Here is a 15,141-nt window from a genome sequence, read left to right as displayed (position 1 = left end):
CCTTAGTAGTAAAAATCCAAACAATGCTGAACTATGGAATAAAACCTTCCCTCTCCCTCCCACCCTTCTTGCCAAGGGTAATAACTTTCCAAAGTTTCTGCTTTTACTTTTTCTGGCCCTGGTTTTCATACCTCTAAATAATATGTTCAGGGCCCTAGTTCTTGATCTGCCAACTCTCAACAGTGTCCATTGGCTCCTCTCCATTAAAAAAAAATTAAATTACATACATCAAATTTTACTCAGCCCAAACTTTATTTATATATGTGTGATTATTTTAGTTCTCTTTTAGTTCTTTTGTTCTACGACTTTAAAATATGTCAAAGCTATTTCTTGATCTCTATTTACAGGGCGCCTTTGACTCTCCACCATGTACATTGAAGGAATTAAAACCTTTGTTTTCCTGCTCTTCCCCTTCCCTCTCCATCTCATCATCTGTCAATTCTGTTCTTATTTCAAGCTGTAAGGTTTATAATATTTTCATTCTCCTCTGTCGGTATACCATATTTTATCAAATCTAATATGCCACATAATTGTTTGTTTCATTGAATTTTAAAAAAATGCTGTCAATGATACTTTATTGGTTACAGAGTACATCCCATTTTCAAGGAGGCTAAAATGTGGCGGGGGGAGTGCTATTAGATTTTATAAAAGATAATTAGTCTCCTGTACTTTGTAGGTAAATTCTAAAAATAAAAATAAACTACTTTTATGATATCATTGTGAAATATTTCAGTAGAATGGATTAGGATCATCGAAGAGGGATATAAGCTTTTGTCACTAAACCAGTGCTACCCACATGGAATGGTTAGATGTCAAAAAGATTCTTTTTTTACAGCCTAAATTTGTTCTAAATCATGCATCATTTTAATGTTCTTCATGTTGAGCTCTGATTTTATGTTTCTTTCCTAGACTGTCTATGTATATATTTTAGCATTAAAAATAATATTTTGTATTCACCTTATCACAAAGATTGTTTGGATCCTACGTCAAAATATGTGTGTGAAAATTCCACATTTGTCTTCAAACGTTCTTCTAGGGACTTTCTGGTTGGACCAGTTGGTTTCTAGACCTGCCACATAGTTGCTGTCCTTAGATTCTCCCAGTACTGAGCACCATTTGCATCTTTATTTTGTGGAAAGCATACATTTTCTCTTTAGGAATTGATCCCTTCTTCGTTGTTTTGTAGTACATCCTCAAATCATTTTTCTTAGAAGAGTGGGAAGAAAGTGTATTTTTACAGATCTAGAGATAACTGAACGTGTTCATTTTCTCTGCTCCCCACCAAGCCCCACTGAAATGTCAGTAAAGTGATTTTTAAAAGCACAAACTTTTTTATAAAAAGGAGACAGGAGAGTAGTTAATATCAACAAAATGTTGTAAGCTAAAAGGGAGAAGGATAAATGGTAAGTGGATGAGCAGAATCCCAAACCTCAAATGGCAAATGTCTGAGCAATCCAACCCACCCCTGAACACCCACAGTTGCAAACTGAAGCCCCTTAGTTCACCTTGGTGTGGGGGGAGAGTGAGAAGGGGCTGCAGACAGGGTTTATTAACAGTGTATTTAGGTTTGTAGATGTTTCCCTCAAGAATCTGAATATCTTTGGCTGTATGGCCCTATTTATGAATAAATTATGGTTAAATATGATTATGATTAAAGAGTCAGGCACAGCCCTATGCTGATATGTCCTCTCTTCCTATTCTCATTGCTGTTATGCATTTTTCATTTCTGTGTTCTTTTTTAATCATTAGAAATTCAGGGATCATCAAAGATAGGTAGGTGGATTGATAGATGATGATAGATAGATAGATAGATAGATAGATAGATAGATAGATAGATAGATAGAGCCAGTCAATGATTTTGAACCAGTATCACTGCTGGAAACATTTAAGGTCCTATTCTGTCAAGAGATAATTCTTCCTGGCTCATGGTTCACGTTTGCGAGTTTGGCCCATGATTCAAAAGCAAAACTCTTTGTTGACCTTATGTAGTTTTTGTTCATAAACAAGTTACATTGAATACATTAAATGTCATTGGAATGCAATGAAATTCATCAACAAACCGATGTAATCATTATGTTACCCCAAGTGGCGGCCAGGTGAACATTAGTCTGTGGTGTTAAGTCCTCTGGTTCTATGTGGAAAACATTGGCTTGGAAAACCCTGACCCACAATGTGTCAACCAAGAAACAGGATAACGTTTGGATCATGTATCTATCGATTAAATTTGCAGGGAACAGAAAGTCATCTTTTTAATGACAGGATTCCCTTTCTCAAACCCCATGGAACCATTTCTATAGCATTAATGAGGGTGAGTGAGGGGTTCAAGAGAAAAGGCCACCCCCTGGTTGTGAAGCCTTTTAATGGCCTGGAGTTTCATCGACTCCTCACGCTAAGGAACTGCTACTCGGTTGGAGGGTGCTTGCATTAGTCACGGGCTGCCACAACAAAACATCACAGGCAGAGTGGCTGCAGCAACAGAAATCTCCTTTCTCACAGCCTGGAGGCTGGAACATCTAAGACCAAAGTCTGACAGGGTTCCACGTCCGGTGGGGGTAAAATGAGGTTGTAAAGTTGGAGACTTGATCCCATAGAACTGGTGTCCTCATAAAAGAGAATGAGACACCATCTCTCCCTCTCTCTCTTTCTGCCATGTGAGGACATAGCACGAGGGTGGCCATTTGCAAGCCTGATGTTGTAAAAGTCCTCGCCTAGTTAGCTGACCCTATCTATGCTCTCTAACCCTCCCTGTGCTGTGCTTTCCTTAGAAACCTTGGGTTTCCTTGGTGGCTCTTGTTCTTTGAAGCACTTCCCACACACTCAAACACAGAATCACACACAGCACACAGACTCACAGACACACACAACATGCACACACACTGATAGTGACCATTAGCTGCTTAGAGGCAGGTCTTCACCTCTGAACCACCAGTCCCAGCCCACTGAAAATTTACTTAATGATATGTGGGAAAGCACATTGCTAATGGTCAATTTCTGTACCAATTAAATCCTATCAAATATCCAGCTGAGAATAATACAACACAAACATGGTTCTGCCATTGAATTCCTTCTAGCAGTAGGATTTCTACTCTGATAAGAAAGCATAGTTGTGCTTGAAATTTGCTGAGGGTCGTTCTTAAGTATTCTCACTCCAAGAAAGAGAGAGAGAGAAAGAGAGAAGGAGAGAGGAGAGAGAGAGAGAAAAGGAAAGAAAGAAGGTAGGGAAGGAGGGAGGAAAGGAAGGAAGGGAAGGAAGGAAGGAAGGAAATGGTAACTATATAAAGTAATGAATTTATTAACTTTATTGTAGAGATTATTTCACAGTGTATATGTACATCAACACCAAGTCATACATGATAAATATATACAATTTTCATTCGTCCATTATATGTTAGTAAAAAAAGTCTCCAAAATGATGGGACAGTGCGTCACGCTGGGCTGGAGTGGCAGCAAAGGGCCTGCTCTGCCTGGCGTTTGAGCTTCCTTCTGTCCCACTTGCTACTCCCACCCTGTCTCCAGCGTGCCCAGTGAAGAGCCATTCATCATGTCCCTGGGGAGTTCCACTGCTGGGAGGGTCGGCGAGTGCCTCACAGGCATCTCCATTGTTGGGGACGAGGTAGAAGTGTGACTGGGAGACGTGTCCAAGAGCCCAGAAGCTGAAACACCAGTGATGGTATCTGTTTGATTTTCCTATGGTCAATTAGCCTTTATTTCTAAATACTTTGGGGTCACAGTGCTTCCATCAAGCAGCCCTTCCAAGCACTGCCCGCCTCTTGAGGACAATGATGGACTTAATGAAGATTGATGGCCCAGGGAACCCCCACTGGGCCCCCTTCCCCACTGTGGGAAGAGGGACTGTGCAGAGCCTTAGGGGGCAGATGCCAGCTGGCGGCTGCATCCGCAATTCCTTCTTGCTCAGACCCTTAGCAAAATTGGCTGTCTTACTGATAGCCTTCATAAGCAGGTGAAAAATAAACCCTAATTGGCTTTGTTTCTTGATCCTATCCCGCCTGTCTCCAAACACCTTCCACATGCCCTGAAGAAATTTTCAAATGCAAATGCAGCCCCTTGGGTCAGGCCCTGGCTTAATTACCTTTTATTACTCCCTTTGGGATACAAATTGAAGCTGGCACATAGGACTTCTCTGATGAGGCTCTGATCTCTTCTTCCTCACTTCCTGCCCTGCCTACCTTGGCATTTCAGCAACCCTGAGCTAATCCTAGTTCCCAGCCCGTGCTGCCCTGTCTGCTGCGTGGGGACTATGCTGTTGGTGTCCAGGTGCCTGCCAGGAAGCATTTTCCTCCTGGCTGCCCAAGAAGCTGTGATCATCCTCTTTTCTTTCTTAAGCCTCTCCTGACCTCAGCAGAGCCAAATCCCTCACTCCGCTGTCATATCTTACGTCTCTCCCTTCCTATGTCTCATTGTTTTGTGTACTACGTTGTCTTTGTTTAGACCTTTAGTCCCTTTGTTCTGATTTCCAAAGGGCTATGTGCTTATTATAAAACAGAAAGTACAGGAATGCATGCTTCAGAAGGGACCTGCCTTGCAACTCTGCTAATGCCAGTGTGCATTTCAGTTTTTCTGTAATTACCTGTCTCTCCATGCAAGGGATACCCCTAGGGGCAGGGGGAGACACCTCCCACCCGCTGAAGCTGTGCCCAGGAGCAGTGGGTTGTGCAGAGCTAGGCAGAACAGATGCTAGGAACCTACTCATTCCGGAGATTCGTGTCTAACGCCCACGAGCCCCTGTTCCAAAGTCCCCAGTGCCTGTGCATCTGTCCCTGACAGCTCCACCCTCCTACTGATAAGGTCCTGGAAAAGGGTAATGTGAGATAAATTTCATGACACGTTCAGTGCACAGAGCAGCTTTCATGCTGTAGATGTTTGGCTGGGATAGACAGTGAGAACTCTGATTTTTAAACCCACAGGCTCAACGAAGATGTGTAAACCCAGACCTCTGATGGGCCACATGTCACAAAGAGCAGGGTAGGAAAACAATGAATGGTGGACTCTCCCAGAGCTGGAAGGCTGACTGAGCTGAGATTAAATGCTAGGCCAGCCCGATGCCTAAACACATGCCCTGCCCATTGCTCTGCAATGATCCCCACCCAACAACAAACAAGAATGAGATTATTCTGATGGGACCCAGTGCCCAGTGCTGGGGACTGACATGTAGACAGGTTATTGCACAGCAGGGTGGCTCACATGATGGTGGCTTCGGTGAGGGGCTGTCAGCTCTTGGGTGAGTCTGTAAGTGCTTCGGAAAGTCAGAGATTGTCTGCAATGTGCTTTCCACACATTGTGAGATCCTTCTGGCCTTTTGTAGGCCAGCTGGTCATTAACCTTGAACATATGGGATATAGTCTTGGCTGAATGTCAACAGTTGACTTGGTCTCAAAGTATCATTCATTTGAAGTATTCAAAATAGAATGCACTTAGTCAACAGGGCTTTGTTTTAAAAGTAAACAGGTGGAAAATAACAGATCATGCCTTCAAACACCAGCAGAGTAGTAGCACACGACAGTATGACCTATGTGTCACCAGGCTTCATGGAAATGGTCCGCATGGTTCTAATCACTCTACGTGCTCTGGCCACTCCAGGATGTGAATAGTTTCTAAATGATGTGCATACTCATTTGCAAGGTCCATGGCCAGCCCAGAAAAATCTCTGCCTGAATCACTGAGGGAGAAGCCAAGAGAACCTGGTTACAGATACAGATTTTAAGAACTGGCTTCATCCCACACTTCCCAAATTGTCCACATGCTTTACAGTCCCCAAGTTCGCAGCCCATCTTCCTGAAGGCCTTCTCAATAGCCTCTTGCTTCCTCTTAGATTTCTCATTTCCTTTCCTCCTTAACAGGTTCTGCTGGGAGGAAAATGAGAGTCTGTGGAAGTGAGCCAAAGAATCTTCCGCCTGGGGAACATTCACTGATGCTTCAAGTGCTGGGAGATCTGTACCTCCCAAACGGACCATGCCAAGCTCTTTCCCTTTAATTTCAGAGGCACACAGTGCAATTTACAGAAAATCCACTGCATGTGTTTCTGATCCATCTCCTAGCAGCTCATCCAAATGTTGGGTTTTAAGGGTTTGTAGATATGCACAATGCATTTGGAGTCAACTTTACAAGCCTCCCATGCTTTCATTTGTACTGAGAGAGGAAGCCGGATTTTGCCAAGAGTAAATGAATTGGCATCTCCGAAGGTTCATGTTGGGTCTGCACCCTTGAAGCCAGAAGGCTTGAGTGAAAGCTCAGCCTCAGAGAAAGTGCTCTCATCCCTGACCAAATGCAGTTTCAGAGGAGAGGCTTTCACTGAGCCACTTGAAGCCTTCCCATCCTTGGCCTCCGCATATTTCATGCTCATTCGTTACAGCTTTCCTTGGAGCACAGCAGTGTCAGGACAGAATCTCATAGCCCTGAGGGAGCTCATCAGTCATGGTCTTTGGGGGTGGTTGAAATGAAGCTTTGAGCCCAGAACTGATGGCTTTGCCTTTCGTTTTGAGGTGTTGCATAGGGTCTGGAGCAAGAAGAGAGGAGTGTGACGGCCCCCAGAGTTAACAGGTTGAATCAGCCTCCAGATTGTCAACACAGACTATCCACAGCTGCTGAAGTTCAGGGAAGAGGGACATGAGTGAGGATCTGAACTCAGCCCTTCCCATCTTAGTGTTACCAGCCTGGAGGAAGAAGGGAAGGCAACACAGTTTTTCTGGAGAGCCATGCATGAGAAAGATAAGAGGGAGGGGCAGCTAGACCATCCCCAGGACAAAGCAGGCTGCACATCCCTTCCAAGTGGGGCATTGCAGCAAGAGTATGGAATGTGCTGCTTAGGGTCTGTTCAGATCTTCTCCTTGGCTTTGTAGTAGATACAAAGTGTCTGTGTAAAGAGGGAAACGTGCATCAACAAGGCAAATGCAAGGTGCTGGGAACCACTCTCAATTGCACCCTAGCCATGGGCCCAAAGGGCAGCTGCCAAATATGGTACAAAGCTGGTGGACTTGGGAGCCAGGTGAGTCTGGGTTTGCATCCTGAATCTCCCACTTAGTGGTCATGTGACCTTGGGCAAGTCCATGCACCTCAGTTTCTTCCTCTGTAAAATGGATATAGCAAAATCAACCTCTGGTAATTGGAAAGGTTCAAGAAAACACACAAAGTGTTTCATAGAGGATATTACTATAGGGCTGTTAGCAGATGAGTACAGCTCTGCAGCCCTGTGAGTTGGCTAACTGAGTCAATTGTAGGTGACTCTATTCTCCAATTTGACCATTAGGCCTTAGTCCTGATGAAGGGAGTCGAGGTTGGGCTTTAAGAGTTCACACAATGGGTATATGCGGATCAGGGAAAGATCGTTAGTTTGGGAGTCTGAAACCCTGAGACCTAGGTTTGAGTCTTAGCTTTGTGACTTTAGGCAAGTTGCTGAACCTCTCTGGGCCTCAGCTGCTTTATCTGAATAAATGGGACTTATGACAAGGATTTCATGAGAAAACCTATGTGTGAGTGGATAGAGTGCTAGACAGGGGTCACAAGGCCAATGCTCACATGAACCAAGTAGGTGCAGGAGTGAGAGCCCACCTATGGGAAGAAATAGGGAGTGAAGTCATGGGGAAGGAGGGTGGGGAGAGGGCACAAATACCATCACCCTACCAGAAGGAACCACACTGACCATGCACGCTAACCAGAGCAGGCAGCCCTGAGAAGCCAGGATACAACCTCTGGACAACAGTGCCCATCACTTTACATTGTGTGCAATTATGAAAATTCCACGGCCAAGGATGGAAATCTCCACTGGCTGCCCAGAATTCGGACAGCTGGGAGAACATCAGAAGAGGTCATTTATCAGAGGGTGCAGGCCTCTCTGTCACACTGTGGTCTTAGGCAAGCCCTTTCTCTTGCTCAGCCTTAGCTTCCTATCTATAAAACAGGGTGTTGGTGAAGATTAAGGAAGAAGGCAAACACCAGATACCTGGAACACGCTGGGCCCTCAGCAGTTGTTTTGGTTTTCCTTCCCGCGCAAAATACATCAAACGATTCCAAATTTCTTTCTGATGGCCAGTGCAGGCCTTTCTTAATTTCTGTGGCTGGCCAGTGTGGTGGCTCATGCCTAAAATCCCAGCACTTCGGGAGGCAGAGGCAGGAGGATATCTTGAGGCCAAGAGTTCTAGACCAGCCTAGGCAAGATAGTGAGAACCCCCCCCCATCTCTCCAAAATTTTTTAAAAAGTAGCTGGGCATGGTGGCATGCACCTGTAATCCCAGCTACTTGGGAGGCTGAGGTGGGAGAATCGCTTGAGCCCAGGAGGTTGAGGATGCAGCGAACTACGATTGTGCCGCTGAACTCCAGCCTAGGTGACAGAGTGAGTCACTGTCTCAAAAAAAAAAAAAAAAAAAAAAAAAAGAAAGAAAGTCTGTAGCCATATATTTATAAAAGAAAATGTGTGGGTGCAGATGAGGTCAGACTGAAGGCAGCCTCGAAACAGCCCAAGGAGAAAACTTAAATCTGGCCCTGGTGCACTTTAACTGCTCTGTTCATTCAAAATAAAAATGCACATCAATGTGAGCGCTCTCCTGTCTCCCAGGCTGCCGGCCGAGGGCTGGAGGAGGAAAGCCCACTTCCTCGCAGGCCCTGCTAGAGATTGACTCCAGGAAGGCCGCTCTTCCATTCCCCTGGCATGTTTTGCTTCTGGAGGTCCCGCCAGTGCCTAACAGAGCCCCTATTCACGCCACCTCTGAGGAGTAACAGAGCATTTCACTATTGCGTGCACAGGCTCCCAGAAATCAGGTTTACAAAGAGTTATTTTCTTAAAGACAGATTTCTTTAAATTCCATTTCCTTCTCTTTCACCCCTGCCCAGCCCCCATATCCTTGTGATTGAACCAGAGGCTCTGTGGCCAAGCTTTTCTTGGATCGTGTGAATCAAGATCAATAAATATCCATGCTGCAGCATGACTGGCCCGGCGCCTCGCTGTGCTCTGGGATAAGGGCCCTGGCTGTGTGCTGCCGTGTGGCCCTGGCATGGGCCTGCACTGCTTCTATACACGTCTGTGTTGAGTGTAGGCTCCTGGGTCCCCAGCTCCCAGAGAGTAAAGACCCTTCCTGGGGGAAAACTAACCTAGAAGGCACCTTCCTGGGGGTGTTACCAGTCTCAGGGGTCTGCTGTCCAGGGTGGATTTTCAGGCCGTGTGATCCACAGTTTGATTTCAGGTGTTTCATGAGCTGTTGCAGACTCAGCTGAACAGATGAGTTCTTCAACACCAGCACCGTTCCTTGAAAAAGTCAAGAGAAACCTATGCTCCCTGTCTCCCTTTCCTCGCTCCCTGTCCTGTCTTTAACCCGCTCCGATGAGGTGTTCACTCTTACTGTCCCACCAAAACTGCTGCCATCTTGTCAAACCCAGGGTTCTTCATCCGACTCAATGCCTCAGCAATGTTTTTCAGTCAATCGCTGCATCCTTCCCAAGCACTCTCATTGTGTCTCCACGGAACCACGGAGGACCACAGGGGTCTGTCTGCCTTCACCTCCCTGGCTGGCTCCTTCTTTCCTTCCTGACTCATTAAGGTGGGGGATCTGAGGGCTCAGCCCTCAGATCCCACTCTTCATGCACATGTGCCCCCTAGGTAACCACATTTGGGCCTGTGGCTTCGAACACCGTCTATGCTACTGGTATCCCTAAATTTATCATTTCAGCCCCAGCCTTTCCACATAGACCCAGTTCAAGTCACCATTCAAATATCCATTTGGAGTCTCAAACTCAGTATGATGGTCACTCTAGGTGCAGTGACCAGAAGGTCACTCTAGGTGCAGTCCCCACATTGCAACACACACCTACTCAAAATACATTCCTCTCTATGCACATGCTTTGCTTTCTTTTCTTCCCACAAACTGAAATAGATTTTTTAAAATTTATCTGCTTGTTCCTTGTCTGTCTTCTCTGCTAGATCATAAGTTCTACAAGGAAACAGACTTTCCTATTTTATATTTAATTTGGCCTTTGTAGTCCTAAGAACCATCCACTCCACTCAACCACTTGCTGGGTATTTAATAAGTGAGTGAATAAAATAACACTGACTTTTGTAATGTGAATGTGATTCTCTTTCTAGTTCTCTTTAGATTCTCGAAGGCATGTCTGTAACACTGCTCTAACACATGATAATTTCACTGTTTAACAAAGAGAGAACAGTTTCAGTCTGAGAAACTTGGCAAAACAGTGTCCTGCTAGAATTTAATAAACTTGCTTTATTTTCATTGTATTTTAAAATATAGTTCCCTTCTACTTATGGCAAATATTAATAGTTTCCTATTTATACTTGTGGTATAAAGTTTCCTTTTAAATTCTATTTATGTAGGCAGTATGAGTGGATCAATTTAAAGAAACTATTAAGTAAATCATAGAAGGCTGGACATTGGCGCTGGATGGCTGAGGGTACGGAAACACTGCACAGATCTTCAAGTGTCTGGGAGTAAAGGACCAGATATCTTGAGCCAGACAGGTTTTGGACTCAAATGGTCAGAGCCTAATTCATTTAGCAAGGACCGGCTCATCTGCACTATTTCAAGTTAGAAAGCATATGGAGGCTGACCAGCTGCCTCCCTCGCCAAACAGCTGTCCAGGCCTAGGTAGACACGTAAATATTTGAAGAAGCTTGGATGGGGGGTTGCCCCACTCAGAGGACATAGTTCACACAAGAAAGAGATTCTGTTCAACCTCTCACCTCATCAGGTGCCCTGTGAGCACACATCTGGCCTCCAGGTGTCCCCCCATGTGGGCAGACCCTGGACCTAGAGGGCTCGGTGGCTGGACTTGTCCCATGACATCCCTGCCCCATTTCTCACATAGGGAGTCCGGCCAGGAGACTCTGACATAATCAGAGTCTAGCAGCAGAGAAGTTATCCTCAGGACCTGGCACCGCTGGGCCTCCCCAACCCACCACCTGGGCAGAGGGAGCTGACAAAGACCGCAGTTCCCTTTCCTCACTCCTCAAACATTAGTTCCAGATGCCCAGAGATCTGGAGCACACTGCCGTGATGAAAACTAGTTGCAAGAGTCAGCACTGGTCCCTCCGCCCATCTGCCTGCAGCTCTGAAGGTACAGCTGTATATGGCAAACAGAGCAGCCATGACCACAAACAGCCAGGACTTCACAATTGGCTTTGTAGTTTTGTCTGAGGGACAGTCCAGGTTTGGAGAAGTCCTGGCCTATCACAGGTTATATTTCCCAGGCTTGTTTCATTATACAGGGCTCTGCAGCCAAAGAAGACCTCACATTTCTGGATCATGAAATCCCGCCAGGACGGGTACATGACGTTCCAGCAAGGCCGAAGGAATCACTCAACATGCAAAGCACAGCCTCTCCCTGGAGCCAAGGAGCCAGGGGCAAACCAGGGTAGCACTTCTGTGGTTGGAGGGCAGAGGGCCTCACACAGAGGAGTCAGGGTGAGGGACAAAGTCAGGGGCAGAACGACCCCCAGGGAGTGCACAATGAGGTGGATGCCACATGAGTGGGCCCAGGACAATTTTGGTGCCAAGGAACAAGCGCCTTTTAAACAGGCCCCTCCCTAGAGCAGAGCCCAGCAATGAAATACAATGAAAATGAAGCCTTTGGAGGTGCAGGCGCAGGACAAGCTGCAAGAAGAGGAAGGAACACAGTAAGTGCTCCCAGCACCTGAGGGGTCATGTCTTCTAAACTCACCGGCAGTGCAGCAGCCCACTGCTCTCAGAGACATAGCCACCTCCCCCTCCCAGGGATGGGCACCAGGCAGCTGGATCATCCCACAGTATGTTTTATCTCCAGCCATTGGGTAAGTCTGCTTATGGGTCTTGGCCTCATTTTATGCCTCTTTGGGCTCACTGCTTGTGCCTAATGCCAGGTGCGTATTGAGTCTGGGGTGATGAACTGGCAGGACTTAACTAGGGAAACCCCCTTGGGCCACTCCCGAAGCTACTGCAGGCCACAGACCTAAACATTCAAAGGGAGCAAATTGCTCTTCCCACACCGCTACTGAGGCTGGGTTGGATCCTTTGGTGACAGGTGGTGTAACCATCCTGCAGAGGCCTCCCCTGCTCTCCAGCAAATGTGGACTTTCCAAGTGCTCACTTCAGAGGGAAAGGATAACGTCTTTGACCTCATGGCTTTGCAGCATCCTCAAGAGGTGCAGCTGGAAAACCAGGGCCAGAGGCTGCAGAGGGGTGACAGATGTCACCACCTCGCTATACTGGAGTCAGATGGCTGCAGAGGCCAGCACCTCTCTGTCCACCAGCCACCCCCCTGTGTCCGGGTTACTTTGCCTGGAGGAGGCCACATCGAGGTGCCACAGGGACACCTCCTGGGGCCCAGAATGTATCTTGCTGCCTGAGATAGGGCTGCACAGGGCCAGCATTGGCATGAGAGAAGCTATGAACTGTAGCACACAGGGCAGAGCATGGGCTACAGCCCTGTACTGCGTCCTGGGTAAAGTAACAGCTGCGGGCCCTTGCCCTCTTGCATGACATTCTGGGGGGAGGACAACCTGGGCTCCTGAGTGGACAGCACCTCATCTGACACCCAGTACTGCCTGGCCCAGTTCCCTGGACCTGAGTGCTTGTGTGTAGGTCTCACCAAGGGCCATGAACCCAACTGTGCTGCAGCCTCCGCCCTTGAGAGCTGCTATTCTTGCTGCGTTGGCAAACTTGGGTCTTCCTTGAACCCCAGCCAGGGCCTCGACCCCTGTCTTGCCCCTACCTGCCCCTCTCTCCAGGGATTCTGCTTCCATCACCACCCGGTTACTGCTTCTTCTAGGCAGGCCACAACCACTCCAGAGGTGCAGGGCTCTGAGCCCTGCTGCACCTTAACTCCTTTCTGGCCTGGATCCCTCCCCACCTTCCTCTCTGGGCTCTGGCACAATATCTGCTTGCACCTCTCCTGCCGCTCACCTTCAGCATGGTAACTTGCAGCCACAGCCAGGAATCACTGTTTTCACAGAGGTTTATGCATTTACATAACCTGCAAGGGTGAAGCTTGGGCTCACTCACTCTCAAAGAGCATCTGCTGAACTGCTGAACTAGGTAGTTTTTGTAACTCAGATTTATTAAGGTTTACTTTTACATACAATAACATTTGTCCTTTTAGATGTACTTTTCCATGAATTATGGCAAATATATATAGCCATGTGATCACCACCATAATCAAGATACAGAGTATTTCCACCTATTATATTTGGAATAATATTTCATCATCTACGTCCATATAGAATATTTCCTGAACATGCCCCACTGTAGTCAAACCTCTCCCCTAACCTGAATCTCCCTGTTTCTATAGCATTGCCTTCTTCAGAATGTCATATAAATAGAATCAGACAGTGTGTTGTTTTTGTGACTGGCTTCTTTCACTTAGCATAATACATGTGAGATCTGGCCATGCTCCTGCATGGAATCAGTAGTCCTTTCCTTTTTATTGATAAATAGAATTTCATTGTATGATGTGCATGACTTGTTTATTCACTCATGGAATCTGCGTGGATTCCAGCTTTTGGTAATTATGAACGAAGCTGACATAAACACTTGTGAGCATTTGTATGGAGTCACGTTTTGCATTCTCTTGGGCGACACCTAGGAGTGGGGTTGCTGGGTCATGTGGCTAGTGCATGGCTCACTCTACAATGACCATCCCACCACTGCCAGGGTGCTCACCACGGTGGCTGTGCTGTTTCCCCTTCCATCCACAGTGTGGGAGAGCGCCAGCTGCTCCACATCCCCACCAGCCCTTTGTATGGTCAGGATGCTTGTTTAGTCTTTCTGATTCGTCTATTGTATGTGCTGGGTATTTTAGTCTTTTAATGTATTCTATAATTGGCTCTCAATTCTGATAATTTGATGAGCAAATGGAAACCTCACAATATACACACCCCAAGAAACAAGGTGACAATTATCAGGGTATTCCAAAGTAGCCGTTTGACAGGATGAGTGCTCTCGCAATTGCATTTTATGTCTGTGGAAGCTCGTGGCTAAGGAACAGAGGCTCGGTGGTTAGATGGACCCAGATGGACCCAGATGAAACTCCATGCAAAGACCTTCTTACAAATGTTTATGGCAGCTTTGTTTATAATTTCCAAACACTGGAACTCACATGGATGTCCATGAGTAAATAAGCAAATCATGGTACATCAAACAATAAAATGCTACTCATCAATGAAAAGAAAATAACTACTGATCCATGCAGCAATATGGCTGAACCTCAAATGCGTCATGCTAAGTGAAAGAAGCCAGTCACAGAGACAGCCTCCCGTATCTTCTCTGTCTCTTCTCATGGGCCTTGTGGGACCTTGGAACAGTTATGCAGCCTTTGCACGGCAGCTTCCCTGTCCATCCAATGTGGAGAACTACCTTGACCTCAAAAATAAACATGCAGTTGAGAGTTGAGCCTGATGGGTGCCACCCTGACTGTCTTTGCAATGGTAATAGCAGTGTCACCTCTGAGGCTGCCCTGTGGACTAATGTGACCGTGGGCAGAAAGGTGACCCTAAGGTGCAAGGTTCTGAACAAACATACATGATGCCTGGGGGGAAAGTAGGCAGGAGACAGTCATGACAGCAGGGGGAGATGGGACCTGAGAGAAGGGAGGCATTTAGGGCAACCATGTGCTAGGAACTGCGTGGGAGTGAATCAACCACAGAGAAGCGGCAGTGTGTGCACGCATGCACCATGCAACACGTCTAAAGGCAGAGGCAAGGATGGCTGCAGTGGTGAAGTCCTTTTCACTCAGCAGCCTTGCAGAGCTTCATTGAGCAGAGCACAAGGGCATGTGTCCCCCTCATCTGGCCACTTTGTTGCTGGCCCTTTGCTTTGTCACCATGTGGCACTCTCTCTTTCTGTCTCACACCTGCCCCCTTCTTTCTCTCTTTCTCATCTGAACTCTAAAGCACATATACACCCTACTCACCTGAGCAGGGTACCCAAGTGAAGGGGGTGGTTTGCTAGCACCCTTGGTCACAGTAGATGCTGGGTCCATTCCTGCACTTCTGTGTGGATTGCAGGGATACCTGGTTTGAACTGCTGACCTCATATCTTTACCGCGACCTCGGTGGGCCAGAGATGCAGGCAGCTGGCCATGAGGATGCACTTCCCCGAGGAAGAGGAGACAGGCTCACCTGCTGCCGGTTGGTCCCACAGCTTCAGG

The sequence above is a fragment of the Rhinopithecus bieti genome, unplaced genomic scaffold (genome assembly GCF_001698545.2).
Source record: "Rhinopithecus bieti isolate Rb0 unplaced genomic scaffold, ASM169854v2 scaffold_15143, whole genome shotgun sequence".
NCBI lineage: Eukaryota > Metazoa > Chordata > Mammalia > Primates > Cercopithecidae > Rhinopithecus > Rhinopithecus bieti.
This window is presented reverse-complemented; position numbering follows the sequence as displayed.